Below are 13,496 nucleotides of genomic sequence, written 5' to 3'. Positions count from 1 at the left end.
AGATGTTAACCACAGCATTTTCATTTCAGTAATGGGTGAGTGGATAGATGACTGTGGAGGAGAATGAGGGGCTAAGTTATTATTGGAAAACACAAAATGTGGATCTGATTTTCCATTTTTGTTTAAAAACTGGCATTTGGCAAACATTTTAGATTTGGAAAGCAGCAAAGTTTAACATATTAGTGCGCTATATGATTATGGACTGGAAAGGTAGTTCTTTCCATGCCTGCTCTTATACTTTGCAATTACTCCCCCTCTTAACCCTCCTTCACAAAAATCCTGATGGAAACTCCCCTTAATGTTCATATGTGTGTTTCATTTGTTAATCCTGATGAGGATTTGGGATTTAAGATTCTTCTTTTTTCTTTTCTTTTACTTTTTCTTTTCTGGGTCGGAGTTTCACTCCTGTCTCCCAGGCTGGAGTGCAGTGCTGCGATCTTGACTCACTGCAATCTCCACCTCTCAGGTTCAAGGGATTCTCCTGCCTCAGCCTCTCAAGTAGCTGGGATTACAGGTGCCCACCACCACACCCAGCTAATTTCTTGTATTTTTAGTATAGATGGAGTTTTGCCATATTGGGTAGGCTGGTCTTGAACTCCTGACCTCAGGTGATGCACCCACCTTGGCCTCCCAAAGTGTTGGGATTACAGGCGTGAGTCACTGTGCCCAGCCTTAAGACTATTCTTGTTGTTCAAATAGGTTCGTTTTTCACAAAGGAAAAGAAAAGGGGCAGGTCACCTACAGTTCTCTCTGATCTTGGGAAGTATTAAGACACAAAGTTTTTCTGTTTCTCACAGTTAAATTTCACAACCTAAACAAGGATATCTTAGTGTTTTGGGTTCAGCAGATCAGTTTAGACTGTATTTTTCTGTTTTTGTTTGCATTGTTCTTGCATCCAGCTGCAAGATTGCTTTTCTTTTCACAAAATGTCAAATGGTGGTGAATCTGTTAATTAGCTTTGCAAACGTGTGTTTTAATTCCTAGGCATTTTCCTCCTCCATTCCTGCATATTTCTTATATTTCAAAGGGGGGACATCAAATAAATCCTTCTTTTGAAATACATTAGCATTTAAATTCGTAGGTGATAGTCTGCAGTTGTGTTTCTGTTCATATTTCTAATTAAAGGACAAATACACATGCAACCTTTTTCCATTTGATTAAGAAAATACTTAAATCGCAGCTGCACTGAAGGTAATATCTTGATGTAAATAACTTTATCACATAAAGTAGCTTAATCAATGGATTGCATGTGGCCTTCAAACTACAAAACAACTCTTTTCCCACGTTGTTTGCATAAGCCTCTATAATTTTAGTTACAGGACCTGAAAATTCATAAAAATCAATTAAAAAGGAAAGAGATACATCTTTTAGTCTAAGTATAATGGGGATTGGAAAGGTATGTTTGTTTGCTGATAAGAAAAAACCAACAAAGCAATTATTTAAATAGTTGATAGGAATTTGAGATTATACCTAAAAAAAATAAAAGAAAAGAAGAGAGAGGCTGGGATCAGAGTCATGGAGGTAAAATAGTGAAATGTTTGATGAGATACATCCCCAGTCACTTTTTTCTCTCATGGAGTCTTTTTAAATTTAAGTTTTGCCAACTGCAAACAATAGTCTATTATCCTCATGAATACCTTAGCAGTCCTCTTAGCTCTTATATCTAATGCAGCTAAAAAACATTCATCTTTGCCACCTTTTCTCCATCCCCAAATAGGAAAGAGGTGGATTCAGCACCAGGTGGATACAGACCTAAAATTAAAGGTCTTCAAAGGGCCACCCAGCTGCTGAAGCTAAGCGCCTCTCCTCTGCTTCAGAATTCCAGTTTCTTTGAAATTAATTCAGAGATTATACTTATGCCTTTAAACAGTCTTTAAATAAGAGTGTGTATTATAGCTTCCTTTAAAATCCTCTGGAACATCAGATTGAAATGAAGCTGAGTGTTCCACTAGTTTATGTTTCAACCATGGGGCAGGGGAAGAACTGAAGCTTTTGAGGTTCCTCCCTCTGTTACTTCTCGATAGGATAGGGAACCGTCAAAAACAATGCTGTTGCCTTCTTTTTTCCTTTTTTCTCTTCATTAGCCTTCAGCTTTTCTTCAGATGAAATTTTTTTTTATCACAACATGGCTTGTAAAGTTATAAAATGCACCTGATGTGCATCAGTTGTCAATTTGTTACATAACTAGTTGAGGTAGCTCCAGCTGTAGCTAACTGACAATTGACTATTATCTCCAGGCTTTACACAGAGGAGTCTGTGAGGCTTTGTTAATAAAGGCGTTTTCCCCAGCTTCAGAAGGAAGGCGCTGTCCACAAGCACCTTGACGGCCAAGACTGACCGCTGAAGGTAAGTTTGTTCAAGCTTAGCAGCATGTCTGGTAACTTTAGTTTGCGAGGACGTCAATTTTTCTGTTTGAAGTAGTGTGTTCCCCCAAGTAAGGGGATTTTGGTACTCAGAGCATTTGACAAACGAATGCATTGAGCATGGTGGCATGAGCAAGCCTTATATGCATTCAGGTGAGGTAGGGAGAGAGTGGGGAATATACTCAACAGAAATTTGAATAGAATGATCTTGTGTGTGAAATAGCATCATTCTCTGAGTAGTAAATTCAGTGTCTAGCAGTGGGTAAACAGGACTGAAATCTGGGGGCTCAGTTACAAGGTTTTATAGTGAGTTCTTCAATTCACTAGAATCTTGTGTGAAATGATAATTTTTTTAAAAAGTAATTTAACAACATTAAAATAACATGGGGAAATATTTTGAATTCCTCACGCTTAACTCAGATTTCATAAGACTTTATTTTGAACTAAATATTAGATTGGAGGAGTGCTGATGTTGTCACAAAACTCCAGCCAAAGAAGATAAACAGACCAATGGAGACCACAGAACTTTAATTCGGGCGCCCAGGCCAGCAGCAGGCTCACACCTAAGATGGCCGCAGACCCCAGCAAAGAAGGCAGTGTAGTTTATATGCGGTTTGAGGCGGGAAACCAAGGCAGGAAGTAGGTTTGAGACAAAGACAAGTTTTACCATCTTGGCCGGGCGCGGTGGCTCATGCCTATAATCCCAGCACTTTGGGAGGCCGAGGCGGGTGGATCACGAGGTGAAACCCCGTTTCTACTAAAAGTACAAGAATTAGCTGGGCATGGTGGTGCATGCCTGTAGTCCCAGCGACTCGGGAGACTGAGGCAGGAGAATTGCTTGAACCCAGAAGGCGGAGGTTGCGGTGAGCCGAGATCGCGCCACTGCACTCCAGTCTGGGTAACAACAGCGAAACCCCATCTCAAAAAAAAAGTTTTACCATCTTGGGCTTCCTGGTCATGTAACTCTACAACCTTGAAGCTGAGGTAGGGGGTTGGAAGGTTGGGGAGCACACCGAAGGAGATAGCAACAGGAAATGCAGAAGTTTGTGTGGGCTGTGGACCTCAAGATCTGCTCTGGTGCTCTGTGTAGGAGAGGGTGGTACCAGGTCTGCTTTGCCCCTAGTTTATCTGAATACAAGCTACTACTTAGCCTGGAATGCAGGATAAGCTTCACCAGGGAGAGGTTACTTAAATTCCTTAGCCTTTATACAACTCCTAAATGACCTTTACTGTAAGTTAATTACTACCTGTGTGATACTTATTAAACTTTACTTTGTTCCATTTATTTTATTTTGTTTTCCTTCCACATTGAGGCCATAATTTTTTTTTTTTTTTTTTTTTTTTTTTTGAGACAGAGTCTTGCTCTGTCACCAGGCTGGAGTGCAGTGGCGCAATCTTGGCGCATTGCAACCTCCACCTCCTGGGTTCAAGGAGGCCATAAATTTTTATTTATTGGGGCCTTTATGTATTTTCAAGTCTCCTTGTGTGGGACGTTTATAATTTCATGTAGATATTGTAACAAACTTTGTCACACAAGAGTTTCAACTTAAGTTTATCACATTATAAAACGTGGTCTAAGAATGACTAGGTCTCCATTTTTATCTTGAAAAGCGAGCAATGCCTAAATTAATGAAAGACAATTGACTGTCAGAATTCACACTCAAGAGTGCATTAATTTATCAGCTCAAGCCTTCCCTACTGATTTCTGCTGTGTCTACAGAGCTGTAAGATGGAATATTGTTTATTTTCCTTAAACTATTTGGTAACTCCTATAATAAAACAACTGGAGAAACCTCTTACAGAAAACATAAGTTTTTTATTTTAATTTATATCCTCTTTTAACATTTAAGATGATTAACTGTTGATTTAGTGATCTCTAGTCTTTCTTTCCTGCTATATGGAAACTGAAAATTTCTGCCAGCAATTAAAAGGACACTATTGACCATTAAAACAAATATGAATATGTCCAAGTATTACTATACTACATGTTCACTTCAGTATTAGTCTCACTTAGAACATTCAATTATCAAGAGTACTAATGACAATAGCAAGTAGGCAAATATGTAAAAATGTATCCAAATATATTTATTGAGGTCCTACTATGTAGCAGGTTATGATCTAGATACTGGGAATATGGCAGGTTATAAACAGGTACAGACGTCTGCTCCCTTTGAATACACATTATGGGGACAGGGAGACAATAATAATCTATGAATGTAATAAACAAGTAAATCACGTGGTATTTTAGGAGTTGATAATTGCTGTGAGGAAAAAAGTGGCACACTAAAGAGAATTTGAGAGTCCCAGAGGCTGGGGAGAGGCTGGAGGGCAAGTTAGAGTATAAAATACAAAACAGGTGAGGGTAGCCTCATTGAGTGAATGAGAGCCGAGCAAAGAGCTGGAGCAGGGAGGCGGGTAGCCAGTCATACTGTCCAAGAAAAGAGAGTTCCTGAGAAAGAAAATGGGTTGTGCAAAAGCTCTAAAGGGAGAGTGCCGGGCATGATCACAGAAAACCAGAGAGGCCAGTGTGGCCCAAGCCTGAGCAAGTAGGGGTGTAAATTTGATAGGGCCAGGCTCCTCAATGCATTGGACCAAAGACTTAAATGACTTAAATTTTAGAAACAATGGATTGTTGGTGGGTAGGGAAGAGAGGAATGGTGGGAGAAAAGGAAGCTATGGAGAATATGTGTATGGTATGGCTGCGGAGAATGAAGTAGGCTTTGTGATGAAGGTGAAATGTCTAATTCTGCATGTATCTTAAAGTTAGAGGCAATGAGGTCTTCAGTTCGATGTATGGTGTGACAATGAAAAATAAGAGGACCGCATGAGCAGCTGAAAGGACACTGTCTCCTAAGATGGGGGTGACTGTAAGACAGGCTGTGATATAAATGCAGGAATTTTACCTTGGTATTGAGAGATTAATGTCTATGGATAGATAATGCTGAAATGTGGAAGAGGTCTAAGCTAGAGATGTAAATATGGCAGTTGTGGCCATATTGATGGTATTAAAAACCTTAAGAGAATTGATTAGATCACTAAGAAAGCAAATGTACATGGAAAATTCCAATGACCAGGTCCTGAAGCTCTCCAGTGCTGAGGTTGGTGAAGAAAGACATGGTAAGCCAGAGGAAGTAGTGCCTGCGGAAGAAGGAAAACTGAGATATCCTGGTATTCTAGAAGACAAGGGAGTAAACTCAGTAGGAGTGAGTGATCATCTATGCCAAATGCTTCGACTGTTCAAGTAGGATCAGTGTTGTAAATGTAAACACGTGACTGAAAAAATCTGGAGAGGCCGGAAGAAGGAATGGTCTTTGAAAATGGGATCAAAGAAATGGGATGTTCATTTGTTTCTAATTGCCATTATTACAGCTTGGCACACATTCAGTGACTTAAAATGGCCTAGTTTAATATAGTAGTATTCTGGAGGCCAGAAGTCCAAAGTGAGTCTCACTGGACTGAAAGTGTCAGCAAGACTGCATTCCTTCTGGAGGCTCTATGAGGGAACCCATTTCTTGTCTTTTCCTGCTTTTGGGGACTACTTGCCTTCATTGGCTTGTGACCCTTCTCTTCTCTCCTCAAAGCCAGCATTGCTAGGTTGGGTTCTTCTCGTTCTACTGTCTTTTGTTTTCTTCTAGCTCCTTCTTTTTTTAAGGACACATGTAACTGCATTGTAACCAGCCATACTATCCAGGGAAATCTATTTTTAAAGCCAACTGATTAGCAATCTTAATTTTATCTGCAAGTTTAGTTTCCCTTTGCCATGTAATCTAATATATTTATAGGTCCTAGGAATTGGGATGTGGCTATTTGGGGATGCGGGGTGTTAGGGTTTTTTCTGACGACCACAGGCTGATATCTGGAAGAGAAAGAATCAAGAACATTTTTTTCTTAATATAATGCAAATACCATGTTTGTATGCTGAGGGGATTAATCAAAGGGATACGAGAAAAATCAATGTAGGAGAAAAATAACTTTTTGGAATGGATAGGCCTAAGCGGATGGCATCTGTACATGAGTACAGTTCTCAACTTCCCAGTTAAGAGGTCAAGGTCAGGTATCATCTCTCCCTTGCAAATTCCCTTCTATTCTTTGCCTTTATCCATGGTTGGTAAACTTGACAAAACCACAACCTGGTAAAATTTGAAGCTGAAAATGCCTAAATAAAAGCCCCATGTTATTAATTGGTTTCACTAAAATTTCATATCCAGGAATTTCAAAGTGAAATTTTTTAATGGTTCTAGGCAAGCCTATGATACCTTCTCAGTCCATTCATTCTCCTGCTCTCAGTTAAGACTATTTTCTATATTTCTTCCTTAAACCTTCATGAACCCCTCCTCTATCCTCACTCCCCACCAGTGACCTTGTTCAATATTTCACAAATAATAGTAGAGCAATGTGAAGAGTACTTCCACAGACTGTCACCACCACATTCGTCGATCTATTTGCATCTGCACCCTCATATGGTGCTTTCTTGCCTGTTGTCATAGATAAAATGGCTATATTCCTTATTAAAGTCAATGTCTGACTCATGTACAGATGCCATCTGCTTAGGCCTATCCATTCCAAAAAGTTATTTTTCTCCTACATTGATTTTTCTTGTATGCCTTTGATTAATCCCCTCAGCATACAAACATGCTATTTGCATTATATTAAGAAAGACTGGAGTGGGAGAATCACCTGAGGTCAGGATTTTGAGACCAGCCTGGCCAACATGGTGAAACCCCATCTCTACTAAAAACATAAATAGTAACCGGGCATGATGATGGGCACCTGTAATCCCAGCTCCTTGGGAGGTTGAAGCAGGAGTATCACTTGAACCTGGGAGATGGAAGTTGTAGTGAGCCCAGATTGCACCACTGCACTCCAGCCTGGGCAACAGAGCAAGATTCTACTTCAAAAAAAAAAAAAATGTAGCAAACAAAGTTTGCAGTGTATGTGTGGAGGGGGCTGGTGGTCAGGAAGAAGGTGGTGAATAGAGGGATATAAGAAGCAGAAGAGCAGAAAATTAATGTTTGCTGAAATTGAGTATGCATAGGGGTTCTGATTATTTTATCTATAAATATGTTTTTTTTTTTTTCAATCAAAAGCTTAAAACAATTTCCAAACTATTTCACATAGACATGTTCATTTTCATTAATTCCCCATCTGCAGGGATGCCCTAATTTTAAAACATTTTTTTCTCTGGGAGATGATGCTAGAGGCTGAATGCGGTCAGGAAATTGTTCAGATGTAAACAGCATAGACACCCTCTACTGACTATGAAAATATAATTACTTGCTACAAATATAACAATTTAGATGTCACAACTTCATGAATGTACTTTCTTCCTTGTTTTTATTTCCTTTGAAATATTTGAAGAACATTTCCAAGAGTCCCTCAGTCTATCAGTTATTCTCTGTCATTTCAGTGCTAAAACTTAAAAATATATTACCTTTGGAGGAGATGAAGAAATGTATCTTAAGATGGATGCCATCATTTAGACTGTGATTGTTTTTTTTTTTTAAATAATAGTCATCACTTTTAGTGCTGCTTTAATTAGGGTGGATTAATATTGTTTCACTAGATGATAGTAGCCACCAATCTACTTTGCCTCCTGTGACTGAAATGTTTTCTCACCTCTAGTAGGTTGGGATCAATACTATGCCTACATAATCAGACCCAGGTTATTAAGCTAAACAATAGTTCCAATTAAAAACTTGTTTGACTTGGGGAAAAAAGAAGAAACCCATAAATAAGACTTCTGGGTCAGTAATCCTTTTGTTCAAACTAGAATTCCGTGTGCTTAATAGCCAAATGGTACTTAAGAGCCTGAGAAAGTAGCCTATTGATTTGGAAATTAAATATCTGCCAATAACTTGAATGTACTTTATGTAACAAAATGATAAAAGTGTTTGTCATTTAATTTGAATCACACATCAAGTGCATATTACTCATCGTTTAAATTTAATCTCGATAAAAATCATAAAGTGAGTTCTGTAGGACATTGGTTTTTGTTTTTTAAAAAGGCAAGTTTACAGACATTTATCTATATTTCTTGTGAGCATGATTGCGAGGGTCAGAAAATGTGGCCTATCTAGTATTTTATAAATGTAGAATGTGCAATCTATGCCAATAAATTACTAGAACTCATTAGTATCTTTTATAAACCATCACAATTGTAAACATGTAATTCTCTAACAGTTGCCCATTAAAGTTTAGTACATGTTCATCCTTGTAGCTAAGGATGTGGTGATCAGGGAGGCATAAATACTTCTATGACCAGGGAAGGTACTTCAGCTAAAGTCTAAATGCAATGAGTGGCAGATAGAATAAGATTTTTGAAAGTAGCATTTGTGATTCTCTATTCTACTTTCATTTTAGGTGATACATATAAAAGTACTAAGTTATATGTAAATCCAAGGAAGTTCTGACTTTCATCATCTCAAAGGACCTGACAATCTATAGTCATTTTTAAAATAATTGTTGGGCACATTGAGTTGTTTTTTTCATTGTCCAATCACTCTGCTATTTCTCAGATTGGGAGTTATTATGTTTAATTATGTATTTAATGAAAAGTAATTGTAATTCTTATTGGTTTTTAAAAATGAGATTTTTTTCTCTAATAAATAGAATATTTTTACATTTCATCTAGCCACTCTGGGTATTGCAAGAAGGAAATAGAAGCAATATTTTAAATTTTATCATAATAAAGTAGAAAAAAATAAAATTAATTAACATTAAAAGCTATGAAAGAAACAAAGATCATTCACATTTAGAAAAGCAAGAGCTCTAAAACTACTTTTAGTAAGAAAAGAGCAGAAAAGAGAAATATAATTTTAGAATTCTTTATATATTCTCTCTCCCTGTTTCTTTTTTCTCTCTCTCCGTTTCTCTTATTCTCTTCATTTCTCTCTTTCCTCTTATTCCTGTCAAAGGGTTTGTTAACTTATGGTAACTTTTAAATGTATTATTTATTCATCAGATAAAAGCATTAATATTTATCATCACTGGATGACTCAGTAACTTGTCAGTATCCTTGCAATGTTTCTAAAAAATACCTGTGTAGTGCTCACAAATGATAAATGAGAAAACAGAAGAGGTATTTTTTAGAAGACACTTGCCTAAGATTTATACATTGTTCAAAGTATTTATGGCAGGGCGTGGTGGCTCAAGCCTGTAATCCCAGTACTTTGGGAGGCCGAGGCGGGTGGATCACGAGGTCAAGAGATCGAGACCATCCTGGTCAACATGATGAAACCCCGTCTCTACTAAAAATACAAAAAATTAGCTGGGCATAGTGGCGGGTGCCTGTAATCCCAGCTACTCAGGAGGCTGAGGCAGGAGAAATGCCTGAACCCAGGAGGCCGAGGTTGCAGTGAGCCGAGATCGCGCCATTGCACTCCAGCCTGGGTAATAAGAGCGAAACTCCGTCTCAAAAAAAAAAAAGAAAATAATGGGGAAAAAAAGAATGGTTGCATCTTTACAGAGCATGTATAAACTTTTTTTCTTGTTACATTAGAGAATAATAACTATATATTAGGGGCCAGGCACGATGGCTCAAGCCTGTAATCCCAGCACTTTGGGAGGCTGAGGTGGGTGGATCACGAGGTCAAGAGATCGAGACCATCCTGGTCAACATGGTGAAACCCCGTCTCTACTCAAAATACAAAAAATTAGCTGGGCATGGTGGCGTGTGCCTGTAATCTCAGCTACTCAGGAGGCTGAGGCAGGAGAATTGCCTGAACCCAGGAGGAGGAGGCTGCGGTGAGCCGAGATCTCACCTTTGCACTACAGCCTGGGTAACAAGAGAGAAACTCCATCTCAAAAAAAAAAAAAAAAAAGACTGTGGGAGAAGCACAGTATCTGAACTGGGGTGCCAGAGTGGCGGGAAAAGTCTCCAAAGGCCTTCACTGAGTGGAAGGGGTTCCTCCGGCCTGTTGCACTTCCTGGGTGAGGCAGTACCCCACCCTGCCATGGTTTGCCCTTCTTGCGCTACACCCACTGTCCAACCAGTCCCATTGAGATGAATCAGGTACCTCGGCTGGAAATGCAGAGATCACTTGCCTTCTGCGTTGCTCTCACTGGGAACTGCGCTCCAGAGCTGTTCCTATTTGACCATCTTGAAGTCCTGATTTTATTTTTTTAACTGTAATTTGTCAGTTTTGCAGAAATATACGGTAAATAAAATACTCACAACCAAGTCTAATCTCAGCTTAAAATTTACCATCAACATGAGTAAAATGCTTGTGCTGTAAAAAAAATATATATATCTCTCTATTGCTAGCTCTAAGAGGTTTCACAAATTATCACCAAACACAAGAAAGAACCTGAAGGAAACTTGAGTGTTTATTTCCTGTAATGGAAAACAAATAGCTTGGTAGCAGAATTAGAGGATACAATAAGAATTGAAGTAAAATTAACATTTCCAAGAGATGTACAAGGAATCAGTTGAGATTAAGTGCCGGGAACTGTCTGTTACTCCAAATTTCTGTAGCAAGTTTCATTAACTTCACATGAGGGGATTCATACTCTATTTAATAAGGTCTCACATGGAGTTCCTTTCCATTTACAGTATGTTCCTAAAGGTGAAAACAGCAGGAAAATGAAATTACTTCATTTACCGGAATTACAACTCCTTTTGTATAAAACTTTGATCATTTTATATGTGACAACCTTATGCTTAATTTTTTAGAATATTCTTAATAAAAAATTATTTAGCAAAAGCATACTCCCACTGAGCACATTGCTGCTTTCGATGGCTGTGCTAATCTAGTTTGAATATATCTGTCATTTAATATTAATTATGATGCTGAAATCTATACAATGTTAATTGTTCATTTCACATGCTCTCTCCACTTTATTGTGACTCCTAACTTGCTTAAAAAAATGTAGCTTTTTTTATTTTTTGAGATGGAGTTTCGCTCTTGTTACCCAGGCTGGAGTGCAATGGTGCAATCTCGGCTCACCGCAGCCTCTGCCTCCTGGGTTCAGGCAATTCTCCTGCCTCAGCCTCCCGAGTAGCTGGGATTACAGGCACGCGCCACCGTGCCCAGCTAATTTTTTGTATTTTTAGTAAAGACGGGGTTTCACCATGTTGACCAGGATGGTCTCGATCTCTTGACCTCGTGATCCACCCGCCTCGGCCTCCCAAAGTGCTGGAATTACAGGCTTGAGCCACCGCGCCCGGCCTCATACCTTTTTTTTAAATCCATGTCATTAAGAATATCTGACCGAAGTAGTGTATTAGTAATGTTTGTGTATTTATTAAACTCATGACCTAAATTATATAACACAAAATAGTGTGAAGGAAACGTCAAAAAGTGGTATGTATTTGTTTAGAGTCTAAATGCTTGATATTTTTTAATGTTTTTCTAATCTGTTATTTTGTGGATTTTAACATTAATATACTTTAATAGTTTTTATTTAAAAAATAAGGTTTAAAATTTTAAATCATAAGTAAAACTTTATATTCTTGCTTTAAAAAAATCATTTTAAAATAAACTGAAAATTACTAAAGTTTTTTCATTCATTCTACACCTATGTAAATGGTGTACACACCAACTTAGAGTTCTAGGAATGAAGCCAAAGATCTCTAAAATTATGCCCTGGGTAAGCTGTACATAAAGACAAGGGATTATAATGTTTTGTATATGTTTACCGTACATTTTGCGAAAGGTCATTTAAAATCTACAACACAAAAGCCCATAAGATCATAATAATCCCTGTTGGTCATTTTGTCTACTAATATGTACAAAAATGATGTTACGGTCGTGACATCAAATATTAAACTGATTAATTGTATCTAGACAGCTCTTATCTTCCAGATAGATGGACTTGTATTTCCTCAAAAAAAGCGAATTTACTTATGAATACGTAAAGATACATAATATCCTAATTCTGATAGTATTTCTTTCTAATAAATATGTTTGGCAAGTGAATTAGCAAAAGGAATTAGTTTTGTCCTTGACTGGACTTACGGCATGAAATTAACAATTCCATGTTTCTGATTTTAGTGGTTCTATCAACTCTTAGTATAGTCTTCGACTTCTTACAGGACACTACTTTACCCATTAAGTTCCTTTTTTATAAAGTCAAGTCTAATTATTTAATATTTTCTGTTTCATTTCTAATGTATATAATAGCTAAAATTTATTGAGCTGTCCTTTAATTTTTATGATTACCCATAAGGTAGCTACCATTATTATTCTCCCTTTACAGATGAAGAAATTAGAAGTTTAAGAGAAATGAATGACATCCAAGATCACCTAAGATTTCAACCCAGGTCTGACTCCAGAGCCTGCGCTCTCAACTGTGTCCTCTCTGCCTTCATTTAGTGATAAAGTAAGTTCTGTGTCCACTACTATTCCGTGCGACCAAACCCTGTTTCCAGAGGCGGGACTCTTTGATCTAGACCCCAGTCTCCTTGGACCCCTATACTCACTTATACAGGGGTTAAATCTTCATCTTGTATCAAAAGAATAGCTGGGTTAAAGAAAGTGACTATGAATGACTGAATATTGGTACTGTTTGGTAAAAATTCTAACAATAAAAAAAATTCATCTGAGAGGATAGAAGGGGTAAATATACCCTAATTTAAGGATATTATTTGTATTCACATATTAAGATTTCATTTCTGATCAGCAAACACTTTTCTCCTCTGTTACCTTCTGCTTCACTAAGTAAGATATGAGACTGTATGCCCTAAGTGCATGCAGGAAAAAAAAAAATATGAGACTGTGTGACATTTATGTGGTTAAGTGCACACACTCTGCCGTCAGTCTCTTTGTGTTTAAACTTCATCTCTGCTGCTTACTAGCCTAGAAAGCTCCAGGAGTTCACACAACCTCTTTTCAAGAGGTTGCGAAGAAGTAAAGAAAGCCTCAGTTTCATCTGTAAAATGTGTGTAATATTTCTTACATCATAGAAGGCTTGAGGATGAAATGCTTTACTGTATGCCAAGTGTCATAAATAGTAACTGAAACATTGTCCCTTGTGTGTAAGTGTTTGCTTTCACTCACAGAATCTAAGGAGCCAATTTTAAGGAATGTCTAAATTTTAAGACATTAAAGTGTTAAAAAAAATTCTTAGATTTTGTGAAACACACTATTTTTAAGTTATAAACTAGGAATAGTCTGCGTACAATCTCTTGTCAGC

The sequence above is a fragment of the Callithrix jacchus genome, chromosome 1, assembly GCF_049354715.1.
Source record: "Callithrix jacchus isolate 240 chromosome 1, calJac240_pri, whole genome shotgun sequence".
NCBI classification, from domain to species: Eukaryota; Metazoa; Chordata; class Mammalia; order Primates; family Cebidae; genus Callithrix; species Callithrix jacchus.
Note: the sequence above shows the minus strand (reverse complement) of the source record.